The 17193-nt window shown below is 44.1% G+C and overlaps 1 protein-coding gene across 19 annotated transcripts in view; it reads right to left on the minus strand.

The window, feature by feature from the left end:
- Positions 1–17193, minus strand: part of SYTL2 (synaptotagmin like 2) — a 389039-nt gene that overhangs the window by 278330 nt on the left and 93516 nt on the right. The window contains exon 1 of one of the 19 annotated variants that reach the window (XM_069203959.1): positions 9802–9911. The exons of the other annotated variants lie outside the window; for them this stretch is intronic. The gene's annotated coding sequence lies outside the window, so the exon portion shown is untranslated. Of the gene's footprint in view, positions 1–9801; positions 9912–17193 lie in introns of those variants that run through there. 19 annotated transcript variants of the gene reach the window in all.

Here is a 17193-nt window from a genome sequence, read left to right on the forward strand (position 1 = left end):
GAGAAGGTACGACCCTACCCCTCCCTGTTTGTTTATATACCACATCGCGGTAGTATTGTCCGTCAGGACCTGAACCGACTGACCGCGAAGGGACGGGAGGAAGGCCTTGAGAGCCAGACATACAGCCCATAACTCTAACAGATTGATATGAAACATCTGTTCTACTGGAGACCAAAGACCTTTAATTTCCAGGTCCCCCAGATGAGCTCCCCACCCTAGAGTGGAAGCATCCGTTATTACTGTGGCCACTGGAGGAGCTTGAGAGAACGGCCTTCCTCGGGAAAGATTGCCGTACGCAATCCATCACTTCAAATCCATGGCAGCATCTCTGGAGATACTCACCAAGCCTTCGAGATCTCCCTTGTGTTGAGACCACTGCCTTCGGAGGCACCACTGAAGAGCCCTCATGTGCCAGCGAGCATGCGTGACCAACAGTATGCAGGAGGCAAACAGACCGAGCAGACGTAGGACCTTGAGGACTGGAATGACCGCTCCACTTTGAAACATTGGAACCAACACCTGAATGTCCTGAATCCGGCGGAGGAAAGGCTCGATTCAATGTTGTATCCAGTACTGCCCCTATGAACAGGAGGCGTTGAGAGGGCTCTAGGTGAGATTTGGGCACGTTCACCGAAAAGCCCAGGTCGTACAACAACTGGGTTGTCGACTGCAGGTGATGCAACACGAGCTCCGGGGACCTGGCTTTGATCAACCAGTCATCCAGATAAGGAAATACTGCTATCCCCTTCCTTCTGAGCTCTGCCGCAACCACCAACATCACCTTCGTGAAGACTCGAGGTGCTGAAGTAAGACCAAACGGAAGGACAGCAAACTGATAGTGCTGCGACCCCACCACAAACCGGAGATACTTCCTGTGCGACTGGAGTATCAGGATATGAAAGTAAGCATCCTGCAAGTCGACAGACACCATCCAATCTCCATTGTTCAACACCAATAGCACCTGAGCTAGGGTCAGCATCTTGAACTTTTCCTGTTTGAGGAACCAATTCAAGATCCTTAGGTCCAGGATTGGTCTCAACCGACCATCCTTCTTGGGAATCAGAAAGTACCTCGAGTAACAACCTTGACCCCTTTCCTGCTCTGGGACCAACTCCACCGCGCCCTTTGAAAGGAGGACTTGAACCTCCTGTTCTAACAACAGGAGGTGTTCTTCTGAACAATAAGATGGGCTGGGCGGGATGGGGGGCGGAAACTCCCGAAAGGGAAGGGTATAGCCCTTTCTCACAATGCTGGTAATCCAGGAGTCTGATGTTATGACCTCCCACTTATGGAGAAAATTCAGTAACCTCCCCCCTACAGGAGTGGAGTTAGTGGGAATTGGTGGAAGCCTAAGGCTGCTTCCCCTGCTGCACCCCTCCAGAGGAAGAGGAAGAGGCAGAGTGCTGCTGAGTTGCTCCCCAGGTACGGACCCTACCCCTCCCTCTGAAAGATCTATAGGAGAGAGCAGAGGTGGGTGGCTGGAATTTCCCTCGAAAGGAGGAGGAAGAGGAACCACAACCAAATCCTCGAAACCTCCTAAAAAATCTGGAGGAAGTAGACGAAGTGGCTTGCAAGCCCAGTGACTTGGCCCTACTCTCTTTGAACCTTTCTAAGGCCGAATCCGCCTTGGCACCAAACAGCTTGTCACCATCAAATGGAAGGTCCAGTAGGGTCGACTGCAGATCAGAGGAAAATCCTGAGTTACGGAGCCAGGCCTGCCTCCTCGTAACTACAGCAGTGCCCATTGCCCTAGCAACCGAATCAGTTGTATCCAACCCAGATTGGATAACCTGAGTTGCAGCTGCCTGAGCGTCCGATACCAGACTTAATAGTCCCTGAGGAACCTCCGTATGCGTTGATGCAATTTCGTCCATCAGGGCATAAATGTACCTTCCTAAAATACATGTACCATTGGTGGACTTCAATGCCATGCTACATGAAGAGAACACCTTTTTGGATGCCATGTCCATCTTCTTGGAGTCTCTATCCGAGGGCACAGCTGGAAAAGACCCAGGAGCAGACTTTGCCGAGCAGGAAGCCTGGACCACCAAGCTTTCAGGTGTTGGATGCCTGGTAAGAAAACCTGGGTCAGCCGGTGCAACCCGATACCTCCTAGCCACAGATCTATTGACAGCTGAAGAAGACACCGGCTTCTTCCAGACTTCCATTATAGGATCCAGTAGCGCTTCATTGAATGGCAAAAGTGGTTCTGCCGATGTAGAGGCAGGATGCAACACCTCTGTCAACAAATTCTGCTTGGCTTCAGTCACCGGCAAAGGGAGGTCCAGGAAGCCAGCTGCCTTCTTGATAACAGAATGAAAAGTGGCCGCCTCTTCTGTGTACTCCCCAGGAGATGACAAGTCCCATTCGGAGGAGGTATCTAGGCCACTAGCAGTGTCCAGCCCATGGAGACCCTCACGAGAGTCCTCAATCTCTCCTTCCTCCAGGTTTTGGCTCTGGTACTCCTGCTCTTCAAGGAGGCGGAGAGCAAGCCTCCTCGAGTGCAGCCTCTCCTCTATTCTCGGCGTCGACATGGCGTCAGCGGACATCGAAGAACAACGCCGATCCTCGGATCCGTCCGACGCCGGGTCTATAGGCGCCATAGGCCTCTTCGGAGCCGAACGAGGAACCGGATGGAGTGAAGACTGCGTAGGAGGTCTAGACTGCGTCACTGGCTGAAACATCGAAGCCGCCGGAGCCGAAGCTGTCGGAGCCGAAGCCTCAGGAGCCACCGGAGCCAAAACCGGCACAGAGCCCACATTCCCCAGGGGGAGAAAGGGCATAAAGGGTGCTGGTCGAAGCGGAGCCGGAGCACCCATGTTGAAGGCCAAAGGGCCCGAAGGACCAGCCGGTCCACCACCTGGAGCCATCTGTTGGAAGATGGAAAACATCGCATTTAAAAATGCGGTACTATCAGCTCCAGGGGCCGGGAAAGCCGGGTACTGGGGTGCCTGGTTCGAAGGCGACACTGACGCCGGTCTCGACGTCTGCAAAGACGGAGAAAACATCTGAGGCTGCGGAACCTCAAACACTGAAGGTGGTTGGCCCGATGACACGGGCGAAGTCGGTGAAGCTGGAGAAGGCAATGGCGTTGACGGCTGGGGAGTGACAGTGGGACTGACTTCCCAAGTCTTCCGACGTTGAGTTGATGGTGACCTCGACCGAGACCTCTCCCTACTCGACCGGCGCCGTGATTCTCGACGACGCCGGGATTCCCGATGACGCCGATGAGACTTCGGTGACGTGGCTTTTCGATGATGTCTCTTTTCCTTCTTTTTCGACTTCGCCATAAAAAGCTTGGCCTCGCGCTCTTTCAGGGCCTTAGGATGTTGACAAGAATCGCACTTGTCAACATCATGATCGGAACTAAGACACCACAAGCAGTCAGAATGTGGGTCCGTTACCGACATTTTGCCCCCACACTCACGGCAGGGCTTGAATCCGGACTTTCTTTGCGACATTGTAATCTCAAAGAAAAAATAGATCCAAAAAACACACTAACTGTCGAACAGCAACAGTAGCTCCCTCGAAGATAACCGTTTCGAATGGCACAGAAAAAAAGGGAACTGACGTCGGCACGTCGGCGAGGACCTCTTATTGCCTGTATGACGTCAGATGGCATCGCATGGGCAACTGTGACGTCCTCGTCGACGTGCAGAAGCTAGGAAGAACATTTCCGTCGAATGCTGGCGCAATGGGAGTATTCATTAGGTGAGGAATCCACAGGTAGTTGTATCCATCAGAAACACTGGATTGTCAGAATATTGAATACTGATGTGCAAAAAATATTGACAACGTGAATATTATGAACGTCGGTATATAGTGGTAAGCAAAAATGTACTATTCTTAATCAGATCTCTTGCTCTAAATATATATAGACACACACCCTCACACGTGTGTATTTATTTATTTTTGGATGGTATATGTAGAAAGTTTAGTAAAGCAATACTTACTTTTACCTTCACAATAGTCTGGTTATGTTTTTTGCATTACAACTATTAAAATTCCATTTTCCTGTACAAGACTCCGACCTCCAAGAGATTCAGACCGTCACCCTCCATACTTGACAAAGGCTATTTGGCCCCCCTTCCATTACTACTGGATGAGCTGGCAGCTGTTGATACCACTGAACACATGTATTGATGTGAATTAGGGAAGTGTTTAAACAGGCAGATAAATTGTTCTGCTCCTTAGCAGCGAGTGGGTGACTGTGAGCATATGACAACATCACACTTTTCTTCTTAATGCATTGTTGAGTGCCCTTAAGGATCATATCACCATCCCTTTTAAACTTTTACATTCAGCCACTTCAGCTTCTCTAATCTCTAGGTATCTGTTTTCCCAGTTTTGCCAATGTCATTCAAGTGGTGTTTCATCTGCCCTTAAATCCAGACAAATATTGAGAAATTGTTAAATAGGTTTCCCTAGAAATTCGAGACTGGAGGACTGTCTACCCAAGCTGCAAATAAAATGCATTTCTTGTTGAAGAGATCCAAATACGCTTAATCAGACCCATGTATCAGCATATTTAGATGGATAACAAATCTAGATAACAATTCTAGACCCATAGATATGGTCCAAATTCTTGGGAGGGGGATTGATTTTCAATTCAGAATTGAGAATGCTCAAGTGAATCCTAGCATAGTGGCCTAAAACTACAAGCTCAAATTATTAGGGAGTATGTGACCTCTAATGTCTACACAGAAAGATTGCCAAAGAAATGAGAATGTCCTATACAGCCCAGTGCAACATTGATAAATTTGTACTAACAATAAGAATATCCAAAACTTCAGGTGATTGCAAGCTCCGCAGCATCTGCAGTAACAAGCACCACGAGAATAACTCAAGTACTAAGAAGACTGTGCTGGCTACTAATATAGGCCAAGGTAAAATCTCAAAGCATAGTTACTTATCACTTAAAAAGGGCCATGGCTTGATTCCCGGTGACTCGAGAACCGGACTGAGGATTTCCAACACTTAAAGAATGCTTGGCCGAAATGGAAAATAAGTACCTACAACAGGAAGACTAAGGACAGGTGGGGGCTCCGTTTCTGCTCAAGTATACTTAATCTGCACTGTTGCACAAGACAATCTGTAAGGACGTGTACCCTTAAGCACTCAAGATTACTAAAAAAATAAAATAAAAAAAAAAAAAAAAAAAAACCTCTCTTCTGGACATTTCTGTATCATCCTGGTTGGCATTACATTGTTCTGCAATCTTATTTTTAGGTTTCTTCAAGAAAGTGCGTGCTTTGTTCCATTTCTAGTACAAAGCAAACTAAAAACAACAAAATAAGGATTTTGTTCCACTGTATGTCCCAACAGGATTATCCTGTTTATTTGTGGAGGGATTACAATCAAAAAAGAAAAACCTGAAATTGTTACAGCAGGAACACATTTTTCTATTCTTGCTAAACGAAAATAAAGACACATTTAAAGCACATTTTATAAGGCAAAATAAATTTAATATATATATTTTAGCTCAAAAGTAAATAAATAGATAAAAAAAAAAAAAAAAAAGAAGAACAAAAAATGACTTAGGTGACCACAAAATAAAAAGAGGTTCACAAAGAGGTTTATAATAATAATAAAAGATAAAGATTATGAAAGCATTACATTTGCAAAACAAGCATTTGTGAAGCGAATATGTCTCACCTGTGGGAGATTTATCGCTTGGAAGAGGACAACTAGGGAACAGAATGGTAAAAAAAAAAAAAAAAAAAAAATTCGGAAAAATAATATGAAGAGGCCGGCTTCAAATACATAACAAGGACAGTGGGGTGAGAGGGAGAGAAAAATGCAACATGAATCTAATCTGCAAAACTGATGGTGGGAGGGGAATTAGCAACACGGACAGGAGGGTGGGAGGAGAATTAGCAACATGGACAGGAGGGGAATTAGCAACACGGACCGGAGGGTGGGAGGGGAATTAGCAACACAGATGGGAGGATGGGAGGGGAATTAGCAACACGGACGGGAGGATGGGAGGGGAATTAGCAACACGGACGGGAGGATGGGAGGAGAATTAGCTACACGGACGGGAGGGTGGGAGGGGAATTAGCAACACAGATTAATAAGCAACATAGAGTGGGTAGAAGAGGAATAAGGAACACAGAGGGAGGAAGAAGCTCTATGGATGGGAAGAAGCAACACAGACAAGGATGGTAGGGGAAGAAGAAAGAAAATAAAAAAAATAGCACCTCTGTCACAGTGCCGACAGCGGGAAGATCCTAATCCAGAAAAAGCAATTCGTGCTTGGTCCGTGCTTCAGGAGAAAGAAGAGGAAGTGAAGCTGGCTCACGCTGCACAATTAGAAGGCAGCATTTAAGAGTAACAATGAAGCCCAAAAATGGTAAGCGATGGGCAGGCTCCAATCCCCTTGTATAACAAAATATCTCTCGTAAGCGAGATTGCATGCACTGAAGCAGGCAAAACCTAAAAAGGGTGAAGACTGGAGTGCCATTTGCCAGATGTCAAAGAGCACAACTAAAGAAGGTCACCTTTGGCATCACAGATAGGTTAGGAAGTTAGATTAAAAAATAAAAAAAAACACTTGTAAAAATGTCGAACTCAGTCAATTCACAAGAAAACATCTAAGATAATTTATGTTGCATTGGATCTTTAATGTCAGAATGTTTGTAGTATGTTGAATATTTAAATGTAACGAAAAAATAAAGTCAAGAAAACAACAAGCATTAGAAGAGAATCTGGCTATTGACAGACAACGATTTTAGGAATTTCATAAATGAATTAAATGTTGCTGAAAGGCTGGGCCTTCAGGGGTCTATATCAGTCTAAACTTTGAGATGGAAAGGTGAGCTAGGTCGTGCGATACAATGGTAGCACACCATGGAGCTGAAGCTGTAGTGATGCCCTTGCAATGTAAGACAAAAGGTTTACAAGAAAGGGAAGGGTCTAACTCCTGGCAGACATTTGCCCATTCCATAACCCAGATTTGGCCTTCAGCGTGGGACGATGTTGGGCTCCTTTGCACAAGGCATGCTGACATTCAATCGAAGCCACCCTCCAATGCCCTCCATCAGGGCGGATGGGGGATTCCAACTTTCACAAATGCAATCTGTCACTGCCCACAAGTGTAATGGGCGGTAAACCTCATCCTTACATAATACTGGGCAGCCTGTTGACCAGGCTGATGGAAGTGAGGGTACTTATGGGAAGGAATGGAGGAGCCAAGATTCTAGGGCTGTGAAAAGCTGGAGCCAATAAAAATATTTTGCTAAGATTCAATTTGAGTTTAATGTTGTTTGGGAAAAAGTACATTCTTTCAATATCCTGAGAAAAGAACTCGCCCCCGGGGGCTCACAGACACACGGAGCCCAACGCGATAATGCCACAGGCTCGGTCCAGCCAGCAATCACTTGCTTATTCTTTGCACCAGTCAAACTATTCTGCAAATTAAAGTCTTGTGACTTTTCAGAGAATGCCATGGCGTAGCACGGTTGTAAAATGGAGGATTAATTTTCCCACAGAAATCTTTACTGGTAGATTCAAATTCCTATTAGAGACTTACACGCAGGCCTTTCCCGAGGGTAATGTGGTATTTTCTATTTACTTAATCAGATGGCGGTTACCGTGCATCTGTGCTCAGAATGTTGAGATGAACTTTATTTCTCTACAAAAATCTCACATTAGAAAGATGGGAATTCCCACATTTAAGTAACATCTAGAAATCAGGAACATGCTGGATATTTACTTTTTACATTGCTTTTACAGAACCGCCCCATATCATCACTTTGACAAATATTGTCCTCAGTGCATCACCTCCATTAGGAAGTACTTACAACACAGCTGACTATAAAAGAGGGTAGGTCGAGAGAATATGGGGCAAATGGACAAAGTAAGGAAAGTAAAATGTTACATCTTAATATTGGGCCTAAAGGACCCAAGAATCTTGTAGTGGCAAAATCTCATCAGTATTGGCAGGTGAGCACCATGGGTGTTAGTAGAAAGATTCGGACGGAGAACAGGACCAGAGGTTCCATTTGCACCTAAATAAGTGCCGACTCCTCCCTCCAGCCTGCTCATCAATGGAATTAGCATGCGGACCTTCAAAACCGGGCAGGGGGCGGAAGCGTCAAACAAACTAAAAATATTTTTCAGGTTATTGAATTTATAAAGCACATCATGTAGTTGTCACCACCCAAGAGGTCTCTGGATGTCACATGGAGTCAGGAAAAGTGCTGCACTGTGAACGATTGCTATAAAATGGAGACATGACAAAACTGTCTTGGGTGGAACCAAAAAAGCCATGCACTAGTGCTTAATTTGTGCTGGTTGTTTCCAGGGGGGGGCACTGGCACTTATTTTTGAGGGCTGGCTCTTAATTTTCTGCCTCAGGCATTTACTGTGAGCAAAAGACACATTTGGGAAACATGGAGAAAGAGAAAAACTAAAAAGCTTCAGAAAGGGAGAAAGCAGAAAGCTACAAGAGTGAGCTGAAGGGGCAGGGAGTGGCTGTAAATGGATTGAAGAGGCCCGAGATGGCTTCAGGATTACGCTGCCTCAGTATTCTGTGTTGGTATATTTAATTGCAGCAGACGCATATTTAAGAGGTGGGCTTTGGGCACCGGCACATTTTTATTTACAAACTAAGCACTGCCATGTACCAACTATTTGGAAAAGAGGAAGTTCCAGTCTTAAGCATCTACCTGACTGAATGCTCAATTTTGAAGGGTCAGTCACAGTGAGTTATATTGCTAAAAATCCTAGTTGTCAGTCTTCTCCAGAACTTCAAGAGATTTGTCTCAACTTTGAGCATGGTGGACAAAATACAGACCTGTTCGGCCCACTGCCATCTATAACTGTAGGGTCTGGTGGTAAGTAGGCTGTTAGTGGCTAATCTCAGGGGGTGATGCTTGGATATCCCGGAATGGTAACCTGGTGCTCATTTAGGTAAAGACTTGTGAACCAGGCATGGTGATTTTTCTTTCATAGGCAGTTAGCGTAGTTACTTTGTGAGGAAGGAAAGGCAGGCAAAGAAAATAAGTACCAAAAAGGAGTTTCTATATCAAACCAGGTAAAAGACTTCCCAGAACATTTCAAAAATACTGTCTCACAAGACAACAATACACACATGATGGGACACTATACTGCAAAGGAACCCCATCTTTGAAAAATATCAGACAGATGCCCTGAACAGTACATCACACAGGGAGGCCAGAACACTCCCTTTAGACAACATGAACTGAAATTTGACTCTCGAGCTCACATTACTACACCTCTGATTGAATATAAACACCCCACAAACCGAGGAAGAATCTGGGAAGCTGCCACCAGCAGTAACTCCCCTTCAGTGTCACGCAGTTTTCATCTATGCTCTACGCTGCACGTTCTAGGAGTGAACATTCATACAATCCTAGCTTGGACAAGCTTACACTACACACCATGAGTTGCATATGTATTAACAATTTGAACAGAATAGTTCCTTTTCCTAAAAAGATACACAAATAGATAAAGCCAAATAGATTTACATACAACAGTAAACTCAATTTAATTTTTTTTTTTTAAAAATCTAACTTCTGTAATTAAACGGCCCTTACTCCAGCCCTTGCAGCCTTTGTGGGAACTCTGTCTCAATGACTCCCCAGGGAGCGCAAACCAAACACAAGGACTATTTGACAAATGTTCCTTGTTTTATCTATTAAGTTGATCGATTAATAGTGATACATCGCTTTTTTATTCTTGTAAACAAAGCCGCGTTGATGATGTTGCGTCTTGATCTCGACCTAAACAACGACAAACAAAATGTGGCAAAGAATTATCAAGGAGATCTGAACTCACCTCTGCCTGTGAGCACTTCACTTTAGGGCGCTGTAGAAGCACAGCTGTCATACATTACGTCCATCCTACATCCGCACTGTGCCACGCACCTCTTCACATCCGCTTGACATCACACCATTGACTGCTCTTGCACTGGTGAAACACACCAAGAATGTGCAACTGCACCACTATGACGTAGAGAAGGAGGGGTGAAGGAGCTTGCTTCAAACACACACGGCTGGTTAAGCAGGTTCTGGTGGCTGGAGACATGCTACACTGGAGGGGTTGGAAGGGCTGCAGTTCTGGTGGGGGTTGGGAGGTTGCAAGGTGGTTGTGGGGATGCATAGCAAATACATCTAATTTATGAATTGTATAATGTGAAACCAGAAAACCTGGGATCAATCCCAGCTTCCTCCCTTAAACAAACTGTGTGATCCTAGGCAATAGTTTGATTTCAATTTGCCTCCTTTTCTTCATTATCACATACAAAGGGACCTTGAAACACAAGACCTCAGATGTGTGCAGGGCTACGCAGAGGATGCTCATAACAACTGACCAGCCTCTTAGTTCACTACTGACATTGATGCCAAGGTGGGGAAGCATGAATGTTTCTAAATTAATATTTGTAAAATATCACATTAAAAAAAAGTTTTCATTTCACTGATATAATCTGATATACTAAGGTGAAATTAGTCTGCATGTTAATGAAATACACTTCTGGGACTTTTGAGGAGACTATCATTTTTACATATCAATTGCAAGGCGGCTTTAAAAAATGAAAGTATTCCTAAAGCTAAGTGGTGCAGGACACATTAGTTGCTTCTTTAACTTAAATTAACCTGTAAATAAATGATTTCCTATTTAACATTTTTTTTTTAAATATTAGTGCTGAATCAAGTAAGCATCAGGCCAGTTCTGCTATTGCCACATGTAAATGTCAGGAGGCCTCATTTAAAGGTCAGGAGGGCCACAAGCGACCCCTGGGCAGTACCAGGAGTATCGCGCTAGATTAAGCTCTGCAAACACATTCATTAGCAGATTACTTTATTCTTTTATATTTCTGCAGGAAAGTACAAAATGTGTGTTTTCAACTATGGAGGAACTCTGCACCCCCTACTAAACAGGGAGATCTAGGAAAAAAGTCACACCCACTTCTACATTTACGCCAAACTTTTCTTGTACTTGCTTCCAATGTGGACATAGGAGAGAAAAACATTAGGAAACACGCTACGTTGTAGCTGTCCTTGCCTTCCTAATGGAACACATATTACTAGTATGCGGGATCTCAGGGGCTAACACATAATAGTGAGCACCTCAATCAATAAGGGGACAAAACCGAACGTTACCAAAAAAAATCCAGGTAAAGGAAAGTTCACGGGCAACACAGGTAAGCCACATATTTACTTAGAGGGACCCCAGACAGGGCCGGCTTTAGCGCTAGTGGCGCCCGGTGCAACAATCTTTTCGGGTACTTACACCCCCCCCCCCTCAAAACCATGACCTCCTCCTCGGATTCCCTCACCGCCACCTGGCAAAAGTGCCTCTTATTCCGCCACAGCCACTCTCTCACATACATTTCATTTGTTTTAAAGCTCTGGTAAAGGCTGGCTTTACTAATCCACTCAGCTGTCCACATAAAATATAGATCTGTTCTTTACAGCAGGCATATTAACACTCTGCGCTACTTTATGGCAAGTCAAAAATGCCACTGGACAAGCAGCATTAATCACAAGAGTTATCCCGACATTTGAATTGCTTGGCTGGAGGCAGAAGGAACTTTTCAACAGGTGCTTTTAAATCTTATGTTTCGTATGTTCTTGCTCAACATAGCGCCCCTCTGAGGTCAGTGCCCACCCATCCAGGTCAGCAGCCGCACCGCCCTAAAACGGGCCCTGACCCCAAAGCATAAATAAATAATATATATATATATATATATATATATATATATATATATATATATATATATATATATAAGCCTATAGAAGATCCTTGCTTCAGCCAGTCTCCATTCATCTATAGAGGGACTCGTTAACAGACCCAAGCACTCACACATTCATCCACCCATCCATCCATCCATCCATGCACTCCCTTATTCAATCATTTATTCACCTATAAATTAACTCCTTTTGTGCTTGCATGCGTACTCGGTCACTTACATATTCCACTCTCTCAACCATCCAACAGTTGACGCATTAAGATAGTCACTCAACCACCAGCCACACAAACACGCCAATAAATGAATCAGTTTGACTTATATTATCAGACTAACAGCTTTGGCAATCACCAAGTAGGAACGTGCAAGCGATGCGCATTGGAGGAAACCCACGAGCTATTCACTTGAATATAAGCCAGGAAACCTCAAGTTTTAGCAGTTCTTTCTCAATTTACCTATCATTTGCACACACTCTTTCACTGGTTCCTAAAGCCTATCCGTTCATTTATTTTGCATGCAGAATGTGAACCAGTAAAGCACGTTTTGATCAGACATCTAACACCCATCCTCTCTTCACTCCCCTGCGAGTCTAAGCTCAACGCATAGTCGACATACCTGAAACATCATTCGCCTTGTGACATAAATGCTGCCTGTCTTGTGACAGCACCACCTACTTGTCTCTTGTAAGATTACCGCCCTCTCTTTGTAAACGAAACGTGATCCATCGGTATTTCAAGCAGAGTAGTTCACGTGAACGTACAGCCTTTCACATACACTGCTTGCTCCAATAAAACAGGTCAAACGCCTGTGACGCATTACCCCAGTCTTAGATACTTTATGGTCTACCAGACTCAGGCCTCGGATGCTACGGGGACTACCAGACTCAGGCCTCGGATGCTACGGGGACTACCAGACACAGGCCTCGGATGCTACGGGGACTACCAGACTCAGGCCTCGGATGCTACGGGGACTACCAGACTCAGGCCTCGGATGCTACGGGGACTACCAGACTCTGGCCTCGGATGCTACGGGGACTACCAGTCTCAGGCCTGAAATGCTATGAGGGCTCATGTCCGAGATTCTACAAGGACTTAGGCCTGAGATGCTGTGGAGCCTGCCATTCTCGGGCCTGAGATGTTACATGACCTAAGAGGTCTCAGGCCTGAGATACTACATTGTCTACTAGTCTCATGCCTGAGATGGTATGAGGCCTACCAGACTCAGGCCCGCAATGCTACATGGCCTACCAGACTCAGGCCTAACACTAGAAAGCTGGAGCTTTTCATCTGCCGAACCATACTGCCAGTAGATATTTCGCCCTAGTATACAAAAGTTAGTCCACGGGAAAAAGATAGGTTTGGAAAAAAAAAGCGAGTGGAAGGCAGAAGCTAAAACAAATGCTTTAAACTTATGAAAATAACAATCTTACAACCAGAGCCCAATTATATGCCCGAATACTTCCAGCTGCCAATTAAACCTATGGCTTTGAGACAATGTCTTTCTTGGGAGGTCGGGTGTTTACAATGAATACCAAGCGTTATTGAAATATTGGGGAGTTATAACGTCCCAATTGGCTGTAAAATATGCAAGGTATGGTATGATAAATGATCAGTTTGGACAGTATATACCTTTTTTAAATAGCTCCTTCTTAATCCAAATTTCAGACCCTGCTCGGAGGAAGGCTTGCTTCTTTGCACATACTCATTTTGTTACATAGTGACATGTGACACATGTGACATAGTTTATTCATGCACTACCGGTGCCGCATTTATTTTTCTCTTACTGTGCTAAGTGAAAACCACGGTCATTAAAATAAGGCAGGCTCTATTCCTGAACTTTATGACCAGTTAGTCCTTACAAGCTGAGCCGAAAAGCATGCATTAAAAAACATAAGAATGAATGTCATGCATTACTAGGAAAACACATCATCATATTTTGAAGAATAAGGGTTAAAAGAAAACCTGCAAACCTTGGCAACGCATGCCCGTACAACAGTGCGGGGTGGCCAGAGGTTTCACGAATGAAGTTAAAACAAAATGTGTAAAACACTGATTAACAATCCACGATGCCAAACGCATTAATCAGGGGCTTGCAGGAAATCCTTCCTCATCAACAGCAATCAAGGAGCTGGTTGGCTGAATGCCATCAAGAGTTTTAGCAACAATAATAATCAGTGATGCCACTCCACAGGGGCTAATAATGTCAATAAGCCTGGCTTACAACTAAGTGCCTCTTTAGTCACTGGTAAGTTTAGGCACTCAGTAAGTCATCATATGTACCATGGCACTTGTCCTCGCACTAGTGCATTTGCTCATCCACTCACTAATTCATCCTTACACTCAACTATTATCCATCCACTATAAAACAAAGAGACTCAACAAGCGTATGTAAGGTAAATGTAGAAAAGCAGGAAAATAAGAACGTGCCAGCACCTAAACACGAAGGCTGCATACGTTCTAGAAAGAAAAGAAAAAAAAATAAGAAAAAAAATAAAAACTTGTTATGGTGGTGGGAGGGGGCTGGAGGAAATCTTACAATTGTATTGGGCATAGTGTTGGTGTTAATGTCCAGTGTAGCCCCCACGTTTGGAAGCAATGTGTGGCCCATCTTGAAATGGCCACACAACAATACGCAATGGCCAATTCCGATCCAAGATGGCCATCTAATTTAGAAGTGGCTGCGATGCAAACTAGGGCCTAGGAACATTATCCAGGGAGATACAGTATACTCTAAAAAATATTATTAACAAGCATTTGCAATGCAATGGGTCTCGTGTTTGCTCGAGTTAAAGCTGTAAGCGCTGTAAACTCGTAACCGGACTTTTGCCATATAAACTGAAAATTAAAAGTAAAACAGTTTCACATAAGCGAGCCGACGGCCACGATGAGCACAAAGCAGACACACAAAAGGAACAAAAGTTCCCTCACAGTGAAACGTATCGGCAAAAGTGCAATTATCCATGTAACAGGATCCATGTCATGCAAAGCTCTTGATTACTGTCCAGCGAGATCGCGCTGTGGAGGTAATAAAGAGAAAAAGTAGTCCAGAAACTAAACGGAGAACATGGACCCTCGTAAGTTTTCAGTAGTTGGCCAGTGCGCTCGAGGAAGGCTAAACACCGGAGAAAGCATGAGGTCTGCATGACTTTCACTAATGATATCAAGTGAAATTTAAAAGGCAAGCCCACAAACCAACCAAACTGATGGGCGTGGCATGGGTGTGGTTTAAAGCCCACAGAGAGATTACACCAGGGACAGAGCGCTTTGCGCACTCAACCCTAAAAAGGGAACAAATAAATATAATAGGTCCTGTAAAGGGAGAAAATGGAAAACGGGCCTACCAGCCCCAACACTGAAGCCAACTCATTTTCAGGATAATCAAAGACATGATCACAATGCAAATCTTCTACGCCCAACATTTTCAGAGGAGTTATCCAACATCAAAAACCCTTGCCTACTACCATGATGTGTCAGATTCCATGTAAGAAATACCATTCTACAGATGTTAACACTGTGTTATGACAATCCACCCCTAATTGCCTATTGGCTTCAATGTGTGCTTTTTAATTTAAATACACCAGGCCTACTGCCTTTGTCTTAACTTTGAATATTACATACATAAGGCTTATATAGCCTTGTTCATTAGCTTGCCCCATTAAAATTCTTAGCCCTTCTCTGTTGCACATAAGCTTTCTAACAATGCAAAAAGGGTAATACAAGTGATCCTTTTCTACTATAGTCCAGGAAACCAACATTTGGCTGGAGCCAAAGTTCCCCACTCAGAATTGCATCTTAAAGCTCTTTTTTGTTACTCACATAAGGTAAAATGTCCACTATGATCTCAAGCCAGAACAAAAAAAAACAATATGTATGTATGTGTGTGTGTGAGTATGTATATGATCTTCCACACTATGGCACCACAGGAAATGAAATCAAACAATACTTGACACCAATGACAGACCAATGTACAGATTTACTGGGTGTATGGTTCAAAAGGTGTTGGGTGTAGAATGACCTATATGGGAAAGGTTGATTGAGATGTGTGGGGTTTCACAGAGAACCTCCAGATATGGTGCAGCAGGCGTGCTACACTTAAATATGTTTTGTTGTGGAGAATATGAAGTCTCACCCACCCTCCCATTACTACTCATTAATGTCTTTGTACCGCTCATGTTGTGGATTCTGTGGTTATGTTGTTGGAAAGAGACGTGTTAATGCCTTCAGAACTGGAGATGGTTGTCAAATCTCAGGGAAGAAATGTGCAAGAGAGGTACTGTGGCATAAAGACTTTGTGGTAGCCAAGTAGCGGTATTCATTTGCAGCTACTTGGTCTCTGAGGTCCACATCGATGGCAACTAGACAGTGTTGGTTGCAAGCTCACGTTAAGACACCCAGATGATGCTACAGCTAAACCATTCGGTCTACTCTATAAACCTACTATTTTCGCTTAGAAGGTCCTCTGCACGTCAATGTAAGGCCACAAAAATAAATAAACAACTCCTTTGGGCAGGTGATTCACTTTTGTTTCCACTGTCCCTTTCCTCACTTCAAAACCCCCTACTGCAGAAAATACACCTTGGTTTGCTGTTGTAAGTAGAGCCAGGCAAAGATTAGTTTATGGCTTTTGTGAAGTTAACATGAAAAACCAATGCATGCGTTCAGCAGACACCAAGTCACCGAATCTGCCGCCAAAGTACAGTAACTTATAATCACAGCCACAAGGAACAAAAAGAAGTGACAGGCAGTCAGAAGAAAAACTGACACACACAAGGCACCTTCATTATCAGGCCTGCATATCTCAGCAGGATAAATGAAATGTACTTGGCAAGAGCAAATTACATTAGGAATGTGACTGAACAACTTCAGGCCACAGTACTTTAACACCACCACCAAGAAACTGTGAATATATTCACCTGAGCAAGTCAAGGCGAACAAGGATGGGGCGGAGGCAAGTGGTAACTAGCCGGCAGTAGCATTTGTTTCACGAGATCCCTCTCTCCTCCAGACAGGCGAGCACACTCATTTCATTCTAACAAAGGCCAGGCCCCGATGTCTGACTCGGAAATTTGTAATCATGCGATTCGGTGCCAAGCTCAGCTCAAACCACAAATCACATCTGTGAAAATTACAAAGTACTGCAGCGGTTGCACCACTGACGAGGCTGAAAAAGCCACAAGAGTGATTGGCCAACAGCAGGCCCAGGGCAATATGCTCATCAGCCTGAAGATGTCAATAGAAACTGCAGCTTTTATATTTATTTTTAGCGTTTGTGGACAGTGCCGCTTGGCAAACACTTTAAAGCCCTTATTGCAGTGGAGTCTCAGGCACAGAGAAGGAGTGTGCAGATTTGATGGTTGTTTTCTTGCAGTCTTCATAAAGTTGCGAAGTGGTATGCTTTCCTGCTTTTGCTTGAAAACCAGGACTTCTACAATATATATATATATATTTTTTTTTTAAATCACAGGAAAAAAAAAAACCTGT

Source organism: Pleurodeles waltl, chromosome 8, assembly GCF_031143425.1.
Source record: "Pleurodeles waltl isolate 20211129_DDA chromosome 8, aPleWal1.hap1.20221129, whole genome shotgun sequence".
Lineage (NCBI taxonomy): Eukaryota > Metazoa > Chordata > Amphibia > Caudata > Salamandridae > Pleurodeles > Pleurodeles waltl.